Source organism: Melopsittacus undulatus, chromosome 6 (genome assembly GCF_012275295.1).
Source record: "Melopsittacus undulatus isolate bMelUnd1 chromosome 6, bMelUnd1.mat.Z, whole genome shotgun sequence".
NCBI lineage: Eukaryota > Metazoa > Chordata > Aves > Psittaciformes > Psittaculidae > Melopsittacus > Melopsittacus undulatus.
The window spans coordinates 20,643,035-20,657,682 of NC_047532.1; the positions used below are offsets into that span (position 1 = coordinate 20,643,035).

Consider the following 14,648-nt stretch of genomic DNA (forward strand, 5'->3'; position numbering starts at 1 on the left):
TCTCACTAGCAGAGCAAGACAAAAAGCAAAGTCTACTTAAAATATCCATAACATGCCTACAAAAGCCTTGGCATGCACTGTAGGCAAAAGGCAGGCCAGGTCAGGATTTCTGACGTTTTTCTCTTCTGGATCACCTGAGACAGATGAGAGTTTTACCTACATAGATAAAATAACAAGCCATTACCTCACTATCTGAGTAATGCTTAATAAAAGATTTGATTTGACCTCATTATAATTGCATTGGAGAAAGGCACAACAACATTGCTAAATAACAGAACAATTAGCACCAGCACTCGTTGGCATGCTTCATTCATATCTGCCGCCCTAAACACCTCACAGTCTGCAAATGGGATGGTTTTATTGTTTTTAAATACACAGAGGCATGTATTCCTTAATTATACTATAAACCAAGAACAAAGGTCACGTACACACTCTTAGCAAGAGGCAACCATCCAGTCACTGTATGTTCTGTAAACAACTCCCATCACTTCAACAATTACCAGTAGACCTTTAGACTTATGCATCTCTTGGCCCCTTTCATATTGGAAAAACATCATTAAAACAGATTAAAACTGCTATTCCAGTCACATCACTTATCTAATGCTTGAAGAAAATTTGTACCTGCAATTCTCTCCTTCAAAACAAATGATAAAAATTGACTGTTACTTCAGACTCTTTATCTTAGAAGAAAATATTCTTTCTAATCAGACACTACTAAAAATCTCGTCTCTCTTCTATTAAAACTATGTATTTGCATAATCACAAAACTGTTTCAAAGAAGCATTTTTAGGCTGGATAAACACAGCAGTCGTGTGTTCAGATACACTGAATTAGATGAAATAACTTTAACAGAAAACGTACATGAAGTACATTTTCACAATTAACAGCTGCTTTATCTCTTTTTTTGTAAGATGACATTTAAGCTATATGCACGTATCAGAGCCCTTTATCTTCCAATGCCATTTTCCCCTGGAGCATTCCTGTCTCACTTCAATAAAATATCAGCACACAAGGGCTCGAAACCAGCTCTACCTGCAGCAGAGACAACTCCCAGACTATCAATTTGTAAAAGCATTGGAAAAGCAGCAAGAACAATATTGACAGATGGGCTCTCCCACACTTCCACTGCAAAAGCCTCTGCTCTGGCACCTCCTTCCCCACAAATTAATCTTTGGGGAGTTGATGGATAATGATCCATTTCAGCCTTTCAGGCCTCAAAAAAGCAGACACAGGGTATTTCAGGATTTAGGTGGGGTTTCTTTTGTCAGTCCATCTGTGTCCATCCCATCCCTCCCGCCCCACACCCACCCTCTAAACTTTGACTCCTACTTTCAGGAAAAGATAAATTTAGCCATCAGCACAACCCATTTCTCTCTCTAGAACACCAACAAGATTTCAGGAGTTTACGTAACGTATTAGATGTCCAGAGCTGCTTCCAACCCATAGGCAATGCTCATCCCCAGCCATCACTTGGGGTGTTAAGCTACTGAAGCTTTGGCATGTCTGGGGACCACAGCGTCACCAAGCCTACACTTCTTGTTTTAAATTACTTTCATCTCATTTGCACTCCCTCCTTATACCTCACCTAACAGACGATAGATACTTTCAGGTCTTCTGGCAAAAAGGCACTGCTATAACAGCATAAAATTAAAGACAGAAGTAAACCAATAAAATACCAACTCAGTTCAACAGGGTATTGGCTGTCCTACTTCCACTTCCCAGGAGGAAGCCAGGGATGTACTTGGAGAACAGAGCCATCCACTCCCAGTTTATCTCTGGACTGCAGTTTTAACCTTGAGCTTGCATTTAAAGTCAGGGCTTGTATGAAACAGCAGCGGGCACTCCCAAGCTCAGGATACCAGTGTCCTCAACAACAGAAGGTGCATCAGGTCTGCTGCCATTACCAGGCGTGTTTAATTACTGCTGTTATTGGCAACCAGGGAAGGGCTGCAAGGCACCTATTCTTCAAAGAGAAAAGTTAGCGCAGGGCAGCACAGATCACTCCAGCAACTGTAAATACTTTGCCATCTGCAGTCACTGGAATTAAAATAACAGTTTTGAGAATGCTCATTTATTCCTCCCTGACCACACCACGTACACTGGCACCTCTGCTGACTCTATCTCCATGGTATCCTCAGCAACTCCATACCTGTGGTCTGGTCTGCAGGCCAGTAAAGTAAATACAAAGAAATCTAGGCAGAGGCACAATCATGGGTAGAGTGCACAGCACATCTATACATAAAAACAAACAATACTTCAACCAACTGTTATTTTTATCCCTATGCAAACAGTAGCACACAGAGAAAGTAAATCTCCTGCCCTGCTCTTGCTGTAAGACTACAAGAGCAGAATCATTTAGCATTGCAAAGGAAAATAAATTTCTTAAGAGCCCAGCTGAAAACCCAGTTCCCACACAGAAGGTGGGCTGAAGCAAACTGGAGTGCAAGATACTCAGCCATGCAAAGGGCTCCGTGGATACGACGATTTCCCATCAATTAGACCACTGTAAAATGGACACAGCAGCCAACAACTGCTCTGACGCATGAAGCAAGAGAAGGTTTGGAATCTGCACTGGATCTCTAGGCAGTGCTAGGGACATGATAGCTGCCATACCCACAGCTCCAGGGACATCCAGAGGGGTAAGAGATCCTGGGCTGCCCAAGGGTGTCACACTCCTGTGCCAAAAATGAGTTGATGTGCTGGAAAACTGAAATTCAGAGACTCTCTCCTGTTTCAGAACAGAGACTGTGGTTTTCTCCCTTCACTGGACTCATGACTTGCTCTGTTCAGCTTTTCAAAGGACAACGACAACTCTCAACTTCCACACAAAGGAAGTTTAACAGATCTTCTGTGCTTCAAAGCAGGCGGTTAAGCTACAAAGAGTTACTCATTCACCACAGTCTCTAGCCATTGCCATTCCTGTAACAGCGTGATACCCAGCTAACACGTACAGACACCAATGTGTGTTAATTTAATCCACAGGTCCCTTTGCCCCTGGATAAAGGACCAACCTTAACCCCATGATGCTGCTGCAGTGACAAGAAAAGCTCCAGAGGAGCAATGGAAATAACTTGTTTCTCCACCTGAAAACACCCATAATTAGGAAGTGATGGATGTTGCTAGTAAACGTGAGTGATGTTTTTCAGGAGCTGTCTCATCTGTAACTGCACTGTTTTCAGATAAAATAACCCTTTCTGTCAGGCAGTGTCAGGAATGTCTACAGCCAATCAGTCACTCTGCTATCCAGCAAAAAAATACGACATTCTTGTCATAGTATCTGCAGCATATCTTATATCAGCCCTTCTTCACTGTGTACCCCATCCGTTCAGGTCTCCCAACTTCAGCAACACCAGTAATTTGTGCTCTTGAGATAGACAGTTGAAACTTCCAAAAAACTCCCACCCCTGATGCATGTGAAACAGAATTTTGTTTGAACAAAATACCTTTGACAACAAAAAATGGTGTTTGCCACCTGGAGTTAGTAAAACTTGGGAGAAAGCCCCGCTTGCCACTCCTGCATGCTGGCCAGCAAAGCAGAGCCACCGCAAGAAACAGCTTGGAGGAAAGTCAACAAGATAAGCAGGATCATTTCAAACTTGCACACCATAAAATTTCACACTGTAGCAGCTTCATTTACAAGACTTTAACAAACATTAAACGAGGAGAACAAATATCTAACACAATTAACCTAGATTACACGTACAGTCTAACATCTCTGTGCCACTGTGCAAGTGCCAGGAGAGACTGTCCCACCAGGGAGGATGGAGCAGTGCCATACAGACTGTCACAGCTATCTTGGGAAATAATCCCTCGACTCCTGCACCTCTGAACCAGGTGGCCTTGTCAGCTTAATGACACTGCTTCAAAACCACAACAAAACAGAAAGACCCATCACCATGATTAAGGAAATGGGGACAGATGCGCAAGAGGGACCATTAGTCTTTGGGAATGCTTTATGTGGTCACCTGTCAAGCAGTCTAGTTATGTTTTTACGTGATTAAATCAGACCTCAACAGAAATCCAAGTGTTGATTTCTCAACATTCTAACCCAGAAAAACATGTGCATTGAATTGTCACTAAGGTTCATGCAGCAGACCAGAACTCCAAGTGGCAACACACTTCCCTTTCTAGAAGTTACCTTACAAAACTTAAGTTGAGCTTGAGAGAGAGTTAACATTTCATTAAGAGCTATTCCTGATCTTTAAACACAGCCAATGTATATTAATATTTAACCACTGCATGTTAGAGATTACATATCACTATTACAAGCTCACAGTTATTAACTTTTGCAAAACACTAAAATGAAATAGATGCTGAAGTTACTGATCATATGTTTTCTGTTTATTGTGATGGGAAATAATCAGCTTTTCTGATTAGGTACATATTTATCATATTACAAGGCAACAACCTCCTTCAAGCACCCAATCCAATCCATGTGCTTGATGCAAAGGTTTTTTAAAGGCTATGAACTTAAGAACCTGTATTCTAGAAAACACACTGGTGCTTGTAACAAAAGAAAACGCTGAAGCACTGAAGAAATTTAACCATTTGATTACAGTGTTTTCCTCTTGAAGCCTGATTGAGAAAACAACTGGTTTTGTGTTAAGAGACACTACTCAAAGGGAAGCAATCTCAGTAATACCCGGCCCTTCTAAACCGTTGATTAACATTACCTGGAGGAGCACTGCCACTGACCCAAGAGACCTATCATTCAAAAAATTCATCCTCTAAACAAAAGGAGGATGGAAGCAGTTTATTGAACCTCAGAATAGAGCAGGTGTGAAGGGACCTCTGCAGGTCCCTAGTTCAAATGCCTGCTGAAAGCAGGGCCACCTCTGAAGTCAGGTTGTGTTGTCCAAACTATTGTGTACTTGATTTTCCAGTACCTCTGAGGACAGAAGTGCCACAAATTCTTTGGCCCCTTATTCCAGTGCTCTGCACTTCCCTCGCTGCATCCTGTGAATTTTGCCTCTTTTCCCTTCCCTCTGCTCCCGCAGGAAGAGTAAGACACCACCATCACCCCAGCCACCCAGTCAGGGTATGTGGCCATGGTCAGACAAGCTAAGACAGCTCTGCTCCCTTGGCCCTCATTCACACCACTCCTGCTCCAGTCACTGGCCAGCCACACAGTTCCCTGCCACATTCACTCCAGCGTTTAACACCTTTCTTGATTTGTTGATGCCTTTCTCACACTTGTGATCACCAGTGGGATCCAAGTTACAGCTTTACCATAAACTAGGTCAAGACAGCAACTGATCACTCAGTCTCCTCATCCACAGGCTGAAAGGACCAAATTCCAAGAACCTTCATATCTCATCTGCTCTCCAGACCCCAGCCACATCCAGCAATGCCCTTGGCCAATCCACACTCCCTAATGTACCATCCTTACAGCTCAACACAGGTCCTGAGCAGCACTGCCCATGGCAGAACCATTACCTTTAGTTACAGTCCTCTTAATACACTCCAGATGGAGGCTGTCTTCTCTGCAACTGTTAGCTTGTGCATAGGTGGTGATCCAGCACGTGTCCCAAAGTGCTCTTCTATGGCTGTGCAGGCTAGCCATATCCTCACCATTCTGCATTTCCTCATTCCAGCTCAGTAAGTTACACACTGCAGATTTACAAATGTTTTTTCAATCTACTGTAACCATTTAACTATGCTTCACAATGCTTGAGCCCCCCTTGGCTTGAGCTTGCTTGCAGATTTAGTGAGTATTCCCTTGTCCACATCAGTAAAGAGAACAGCAAATAAAGCTCAGCCCAAGACAAACAGGGGTGTATCCACACAATTCCTCCTGCCACCCCCCTTCTTTCCCTGATTTTCACCACAAGTTATAGGTAACTACTCTTCAAACACCATCTTTAAACAGTTACTTGTTTACTGTATCATTAAATACATGTATTTCCCTATTCCACAGCAATGCCACAAGAGGTTATGTCAAAAGTTACTGAAGTCAAGGTAACATCAGAGGTACTGCTCCCCCCAGTCCTTACCATCATCTTCTCCTCCAAATTCCTAGAAACTGATTAAAAACTGTGTTCCAGTTCTCTAAGCACTGCAGTTACACTAACTCATCTGGAACTCCCTGTGCCTCTTTCAAAGGCAGGTACCGCATTTGCCCTTTTCAGTCCTCCAGGACCTTTCTTGCCCTTCACAATTTCTAAAAGATAATTGTAAGTGGTTCAAAGGTTGCTTGGCTGCTTTGCTGATGTACCCTAGGGCAAATTTCATCAGGCTCTGACTATTTGAATACACCTATCTTATCTGCTGTTTCTGATCTATCCTTTTCCTACTCTGCACTTAACTCCTATCACCCTGTTTAAATGAATTTTAATTAATATGAAGACACACTCACGCAACACAATAACTACATGAGATCCATTTAGTATTCTAACTTTCAGCTATAAAGAACCCCACCCCCCAAAAAAACCCAGACTGTGTATCTGCCATGACTCTGGCTTTTTGGAGATGCAGGAGAACAAAAGGAAAAGACTAAAAAACAAACCACACAAAAAAAAAAATCCTGAAACACCATACACACACTGCCTCCCAAAAAAACCCTCAACCCATCAAAACAATAACACCAAAACCAAGCCAGAATAAATGCTGGGTATGGCTTAAACCAGCCCTCGGCTGAGATGTCTGATGAGAAACCAAATAAATAACAAACTCCTTGCCTGCATAGAAAAAGAAATGGAACTGCATTTTAGAAGGGACTCTCTCAGTGACTAAACCTGCCTGTTTTGGTTTGATACACTCATAGAAGCCAACACTTCCCCAGCAGATAAAGCGTTTGATAATCAAATGCATGATTTCCTGCACACTGCCTCAGTTATCTAGCACTCATCACTGCCAGGGGTAGGGTACTGAATTAGACTGACCACTGGTTCAAACCAGCACAGCAAGTACCACTCCCATGTGAACACAAAGCAGGTATCTTCAAGCACATTACAATTTTAATGCACCCACCTGTTTTAGCTATAATTTACCTTTCATCAACTGGAAATTACCATCCTCATAGCTGAGACAGAGCAACTTATTACAGGAGCATACCTACTCTGCTTCGATGGAAAATAAAACAGACAGCCTTAGATCATCCTCTGTGATTTCTATTTTGTTTTTCAGCAAACGAACTAGACACGGTTGTGTGCTGTTACCACATCTCATCTGAAGCACAGTAACTTCTTAAACTGCTCCATTTCCATCCTCAAAGCACATCGGTCCCTGCTCTGTGATCCCCCAGCCAGAAGATGCAACGTTAATGGAGATTCTGGCTGTCATTCTCAAAAGCAGTCAGTGATTTGAATGCCTCAATTTCTAGTGTACCCAACCTGAAATACTTTAAAAGGTCCAATTTTCAGGAAATGATGAACACTCAAAAACTGCTGGGTGGTGGTTCCTTCCCTCCCTTCCCCCTCTCCCACCACCCTCCTCCCAGTGTGTTTAAATCCAGAATCTATTTTATCTGATGTTTCTATCTAAAAAATCCTTCTGCAAGACTAAAACCCTAGTACTAGTCAAAACCAACAGGAAAACCATTTTCTTTTGCTGTGATAAAAATGCAACAGATCCATACATTCTTCCAGTTACACAAAATATGGCAGTCTACTCTTGAATATGGATGTGTAATTTTTTGCAGAGTGATACAGTGAAAACCTTTGCTCACAAAATTCTATAATCAGCTCTCAGCAAAACCTGCTTTTCTGGACAGAATAACAAAGCTTCATTTCCAACACTGCCACGTCCAAAACAACCCACCCCGTGTTTCAACCCATGCCTGCTTGTACCTGTTCTTACTACAAAGGCAGCCATCAGTAATCCCTGCCTCGCTGCCTGTCTCCCCTGAAAAACAGATCATAATTAGCAAAATCCCTGGAAATCATCCTGGAGTTGTTGATGGGCAGAAAGAAAGTATGAACAGAGAGAAAAGCCAGACCAGACTGCTGCTGTTCCTTATTCCATTAGTGGAAAAATTCAGGCTCTATTTCAGTCAGAGGAGTTTGGTATCATGCAATTGTTCAATCACAGCTCAGCAAACCTCATTATTTCAGGTCTCTCTAGAAATTGAGAGTTTTGCTTTAGAGTACAACAGGCTGCATATCCACCTAGTGCAGCACCCTGCCCCCAGGAATGGCACTGCTGGTGCTCGTGCCCGGCACAGCCCCAGGAGCTGGCACAAGCACTGGGAACCCCGACACAGTCACAACTGCAGGGGCTTTAATCCACCATCCTGCTGGGCTCTACTTCAAAACAGAAGTCTAACCAATACTGGCTGGTTTCAGCCAAGCCTATGCTGATAGCAGATAGAACGAAACCAAGTTAATTAGAGTTAAATGTATCCTCAAAGGAGATCTCAGTACCAAAACTCCTTATGCACATTAACTTATGTAGCATGTATTTTTAATGAGTTCAGCACTTGTCTTGGGTTTAGAAAACACACACACACAGGGTGGCAGCTATTCAAAGCCATTGCGCCAGAGCAGGAGCAAGTGCTGACTCTGTGGGATGACAAGGTTGTGTTGCCAGTTATGGTGATTATACCTTGATTGCATAACCCTCAGATAGCTAAATTAAACAGGTGAAGTGACAAAACAAAAGCCACCTACCAATACTCTGATTATATAATAGAAAGGGAAATGAAAAAGACCAGAGGGCTAAAGCTCATGTTTAATTCTACAAACATGGTTAAATCTTGTAACATCTCCAGCTTCTGCTGATGCTCTTTTTCATAAATACTCTTTTGAAACTGTATCTTGCTGCAGACAGGTAAAGCATACACCTTGGATTTACTAGTCCGAGTCTGGAACCCCACCCTTCCCTCTCCACATGCATTCTCCAAAGAACATCCTGTGAAACCAGGTAAATGGCCAGCAGTCATGCCCTTTGGGATCCAATATATTAAAACACTACACTCATCTGTAAGATAAAAAGACCTTCAAAGACTCATAAGTACCCCCCAGAAAATAATATATAGCCATACATAAAAGAATGCTTGATGTATGCCAATAAATTCAGCCATCAGCCTTTCAAGGCTCTCATTTAAACACAGACAGAAAATACTGTTCATCATATTACAGTGAAAAGTAACGGGTAAGTCGCTGCTTTGCATGATGTTCTGGCCAATGTGGCATTAACACACAACCAAATCACTTTGAGTCCCATAAGCTACATGGCAAAATCTTGTAGAAATACATAAACTGTACCACAGAAAACAACCCTTAAATTAGAGCATGGTACCAGGACACAATTTACAAAATGTAAACAAATTGAACACATTTAAAGTATTATAAGGGGACAGTGTGACCTGGTGATGACTGCTTTATACTTCAACATTGTCATGAGGAAAACTAACAGTGTAGAAGTCTCAGTTTTAACTGTGATTCCAATGTCCAGCTTTCAGTGGTAATGTTGCATGCATAAAAATCCCCTAAACCCCAATCACGTAAGTACATATAATCACATAGATATATAATATCCCCCTAGCAATAGCCAATTCAAAAATGAAAATCCTGAGTTTGTGGGTTTTAACCTTTTCAAGCAATCTCCACTTTAATAAATTCATTAACTTCAGGACTGTAACATTCAAATGGAAACTTTAGCTATTTTTGTATATCCCTGACAGAGCAGGCATACAACAATTTTAGTTCAAATGAATGTCAAAAGACTGCTTCAGGATGCACTGCAGTCTCCAAACTCCTGAAGACTTAATCTGTATTCTGCTAATCTAGGTTACAATTTATCTTCAGGGGTTCTCCTGTAACATCATTCCTTGATGCTTTAGATTCCACCTGACATGATTGAACAGACTTCCTTTTCTTTATTCTCCCATTCATCTGAACAGCAAAAGTACACTTTTTCCCAGTTCCCTGCCCCTCCCACCCTAATCAGATGGACCTCACTAAGGAAATAATTTTAAAAGAAACCCCTGTAGACAACCCATGACCTAGATCAGTAAGATTCTGCCCAATTTATGATAAAAAAAAACCCTTAGTTTAAAAGATGTTATTGCATGCCACTCTCAGTGTACTTTCAGCTATGTTTCATATGGTCAGAGCCTGTCTTTCATTTCCTAAAACCTGACTTTACATTAAGAATGATAGAAGAACTTCTCAGGGTCAGCTAAAAGCATACGTAACTGCACGTACCAGAAAAGAATCACTATAAAACTTCAAGCCCTCAAGGCCCACTGTTTTGCTGAAGAGCAGCATGACCAAGCTGTGGGCTCAGCTCCCATATACAGCTACCACTGCTCTTGGCTCAGCCTTGTCACCATGGAGCATCGTCCCAGTGGGGCGGCTGTCTCCAGCCTAGGGCTGCTCCAAGGTGCTTCTGAACACAATATAAAACTACAGGCAGATGATTAATTAAGAAATATCATCCTAAAGATGACAGACACTCTCCTGTAATTCAGATACTGTCTGGGTTTATATCTCAACAAATTAACCCATTACTGGGATGCACTCTGTCCTGCTGCTCATTGCCAGCCTGGTTTCATGCCAATGACTCCATAGGCGAGGTGAGCCTGCAAGGGGTGGAAGCCAGTGAGGAACAACGAATTTGACCTGGCTGTACCTCTGAGTAGATGGCACCCCTTCATCTCGCCTCTCCTGAGCTGAAGGAGAAGGGAATGCAGTCTGTAAACTCTGTTCTTCAGTGGGCACAGCAGCTTAGAGCTTTTCTGCTCACACTCCTGTTTGCATTCAAATGCAATCTTGCCAACCCTGGAATCAACTTTGATAAAAACCAAACATGTGGTATTGCGTACCAAGACACTCTTCTTCCCTGTCCTGATGTTTCTGTGAAACACAAGGTTTCCAAAACCAGCCCTTCCATTCGTGCTGACTTTGTATAACCTCTCAGAAGGCACATCCCAAAACCTGAGCTCAATCTGCTACTGCACCTGCCATTGACCGACCCAACACCATCCATGCCTGGCAAGACCCATTTCAAAAAGCCTTTCAGCCCAAAAGCTCACTAGCAAGCCTTTCTCCACTCCTCAGGACCTCACCAGCACTGCTTTCAAACACCCATACGCAATGACATGTCTACTGTGAGCCTTCCAATCTCCAATTAAGCAACAAGACCAGTTCCTGGTTTTTCTTGTTTCTTTCTAGAGAAATCTTTTTTGTTTAAGGCATCAGCATCTTAGCTAATGAGTTTTCATTTCCCTTGTACACTCCACAAATACTGGGCTGAGTAATGCATAGTCTAATTGACTGTTAAGGTCACTGGCCAGGTCTTTAATCTTATTTAGAACACTTTGAGACAGGTCCTGAGTCATTAGGACTTCATTCTTGGGGACACAAAGACACACAATATACATTAATCAAGAACATAAATGTAATTCCATGTGTGTATTTTACAGACTACAAGATTAGAAAGATGGCATTAACTATTCCTTTGCAATACTTGCATTTTAATAATGTTGCTTATTTTAATATACAATAAAAATATTTAATTGTCAGAGCCTGCTGGTTTCTTACAGTCATCGCTCTAAGAAAATTCCTTTAAGTAGCAAAAGCCATGGTTTAAATACCAACCTGAAGGAAAAGAAAGGCTCAAGGGAAAACTATCTTAAAAATTCTTTACTTGGGAGCAGGGGGGAAGATATTTTTCAAGCGGTTGTTCACGATATTTGATTTTTATGGTGCAAATTGTAATTGAGTGTGCGCACACGTGTCGGGAACATCGCAATACTTTTGAAAGGGATCAGCATTACTAATCAGGCACTGAAACACAATTTCTGGGCCAATCCGGGAGCTCAGAGAGAAACACTTCAGATGGCTTGCAAAGACCTTTGAAAAATAAAGTTAAACAGTAATTATACATAAGTGCGCTTGAGAAACTTTACACCTGTCCTGACATGAATCAGATCTTTGCATGGATGATGAAATTCCTGGCATTGCTTTAGGTGATTGGGATGGCATTAACTTAGGCAGGGTAAGAATTCAACAGCCACAAGCCAAGACAGGTAGGGTAAAGGAGTTACTGACTCAAAAAAGCACGACAGATTATCTGTGGAAGTCTAAACATGTTGATCACTTAACATAAACAGATCTGCTGGTATTTTTAGAAAGGCATTTCAACTCATAAGTAACAATGTTAAAAAAAGGACACCAGTAACACTAATTATATTTTCCACAGGTCCTCCCAGCCCCTTGCAGATTGTTTTGACTAAAACTCGGACCAGGGACAGAATAAAAGATTTTAAAAGGAAAGGAATAAAGAAAAAAAAGGAGCTGGGTTTGGGATTAAGACAAATGGTTTAGTGTGAGGTGTCCCTGCCCATGGCAGGGGGGCTGGAACCAGATGATCTTAAGGTCCTTTCCAACCCTAACTATTCTAGGATTCTATGATTCTACGCTGGCAAACAGTGTTTCACTGCTGGCTGTGCTACAGACTCATCACTCAACCTTTATCTCCCTGTGCCTCAGTTGCCAGTCTGTAAAACGAAGGTGGTAACGTTCCCTACCTCACAGGAACGTTCTCAGAATAAATCCATAAATGCCTGGGAGACACTGAGACACCACTGTGACAGAGGCCATAAAAATACCTAGAAAAAAAGAAACAAAAGTAAGTATCATAAGTGACCATAACAGCAAGGACATGCACAGATGAAATGTAAAAAAAAAAAAAGGTCAAAGGTCAAAACTTCACTTAATGACATGCATTCCCCACCCTGGGGAAAAAGAGATTTGGTTCACCACATGTTCCCACCCAGATGCTTTTAAAACTGTGACAACAAATGACAGTTCCCTCTTCCTCCTCAGACATGATGTGGTCATGATAATCCACTACCACATACAGATGCAGATGGGAAACGTGTGTTTCTCTTATAGACCACTACCTCAGGCTCTCCATTACAAACATCACGTCCAAGAACCCAAGTCACAGCAACAGACCCCAACATACTGAAAATGCTCTTCCTCAGCCTCCATATCCAGTACTCACTGCAGAACTGAGTTCTTCCAATAGTCAAGAAACTTCTAACTTTCAGCCTAACATCTATTCCTGAACAGCTTTTAGCCATTTGTTTTCATGCCAACACTGATCCAGCAGCCTGAAGAGTTTTCCCTGACCCTGAGGTTTATTTCCTTGACGATAAAAATGAATTACATCACCTGCCTGTCAGGGTTCATTTTACCACCCAAATCAAGCAAGTTCTTGGGAGTATGTTCTGAGATGGCTTCTCATCCTCCAGATTACCTACCTCCTCTCTCACCCCACTAACTTCTGCCCAGCACCATCCTTGCAGCTTACTGTAACCCTGGGACAGTGCCGAGTAAAGCTGTGTTTCTCCAGCACTTCCACAGCTGGTATCCCCTTCCCATCCTACCCAGCTCAGAGAAAAAGTATCTTTCTCCTAATGCCTCCTAAGGCCATGACCCTGCAATGTTATCACCACAGGGATACATCTCCCTTCCATTGCTCCAGGTCTCAAAAGGCCTTTCTGAAAGATATCCTGACCTTTCACAGCCCTGATTGTGCCTCCTTCCTGTCCCAGCCACAGCACTCTGAGCCCTCAGGGCACTGCTCCATGTTCCCAGTGACATTTCAGGGAACCCACATCTCCCCAAAAACACACCTTCTATCTTCAGTGTCGATTCAGCTCAGCAACCGACGTTTTGAGCTCAATTACACCATTAAGCATTCTTTAATGTGAGCCAAATGACTATAGCCCTCAGAAGGATAAGTGATTCAAAATTATGCAGATGCAGAGAATGTGTTATTTAGGTTTTATCATTTGCAAAGTACTCATTTCATAAACAGTTTCAGCACTCTTTCAGAGAGTGTGACAGTGCCCCACGTTCTGGGGCTCTAATGGCTGCTCCATCATGCACTATTTACCATCCTTGGTGGAAGAGGGTAGGAAAGCCATTGGTTCACTCCAGCTCTGAGATGGGACATGGGGTTGAGATGCCTGCCTGCCTCATGCACCTACAGATATCTCCATCTACCCTCTCACACACACCCCCCTTAGAAGACCCTCTCTCTCATCCCCTCACAACCTGAGCTGAGCAAGACAACAAAATTCCCCTCGCTTTCAATTCTGGGGAGAGGAGGCAGCTCCCTCCCTCCTGGCACAGTAAGTGGAACCTGCTCAGGAGCTGGTGAGACAAGCACCAGAGCTGGTAGGAGGGGAACAGCAAGCTCACCCCTTCTGCGGGCAGTCTGCTGCCAGGTCAGATTGGGATATATTAGAAATCTCAGCAGAGACAATGAGAATACACTCACCTTTCCAAGGACTCGGACCCATTTAAAACTGTGTTCTAACAACCTTCACAGACAAATATATTATGCAATTTTATGTTATGCAGCGTTGACTTCAATGAGTCTGTAGCAGTGCTTACTCTACTATATTTACTTCTGGCACACACCGGCAGCATTCACTGCAAGTCATTCAGAGCGTGTTCCTGTTTTAAACCCAGAGGATTTACCCTGCCAATATCTATACACAGTGCTCCTCAGTATGTTTTTCATACCTTTGTCCCCTTCTTCTGTCCCTGCAAGTTCCCCTATCTACAACATGTCATGAGTTTTTTCCCCCTCTTAGACAGCATTCAAATTTTCTACCCCAGCATCTCTCCCTAAGTGTCAGGTCACCATCCCACCTTCAGCTGCCCCACACTGTCAGTCTCCATCTCTCA

The 14,648-nt window shown here is 42.6% G+C and overlaps 1 protein-coding gene across 3 annotated transcripts in view; it reads right to left on the reverse strand.

Moving 5' to 3' along the window:
- The window catches only part of PTPRF (protein tyrosine phosphatase receptor type F), a 390,245-nt gene that overhangs the window by 282,853 nt on the left and 92,744 nt on the right, over positions 1–14,648 (reverse strand). For all 3 annotated transcript variants that reach the window (XM_034063545.1, XM_034063546.1, XM_034063544.1), the window contains exon 2: positions 12,473–12,553. The gene's annotated coding sequence lies outside the window, so the exon portion shown is untranslated. The remainder of the gene's footprint in view (positions 1–12,472; positions 12,554–14,648) is intronic.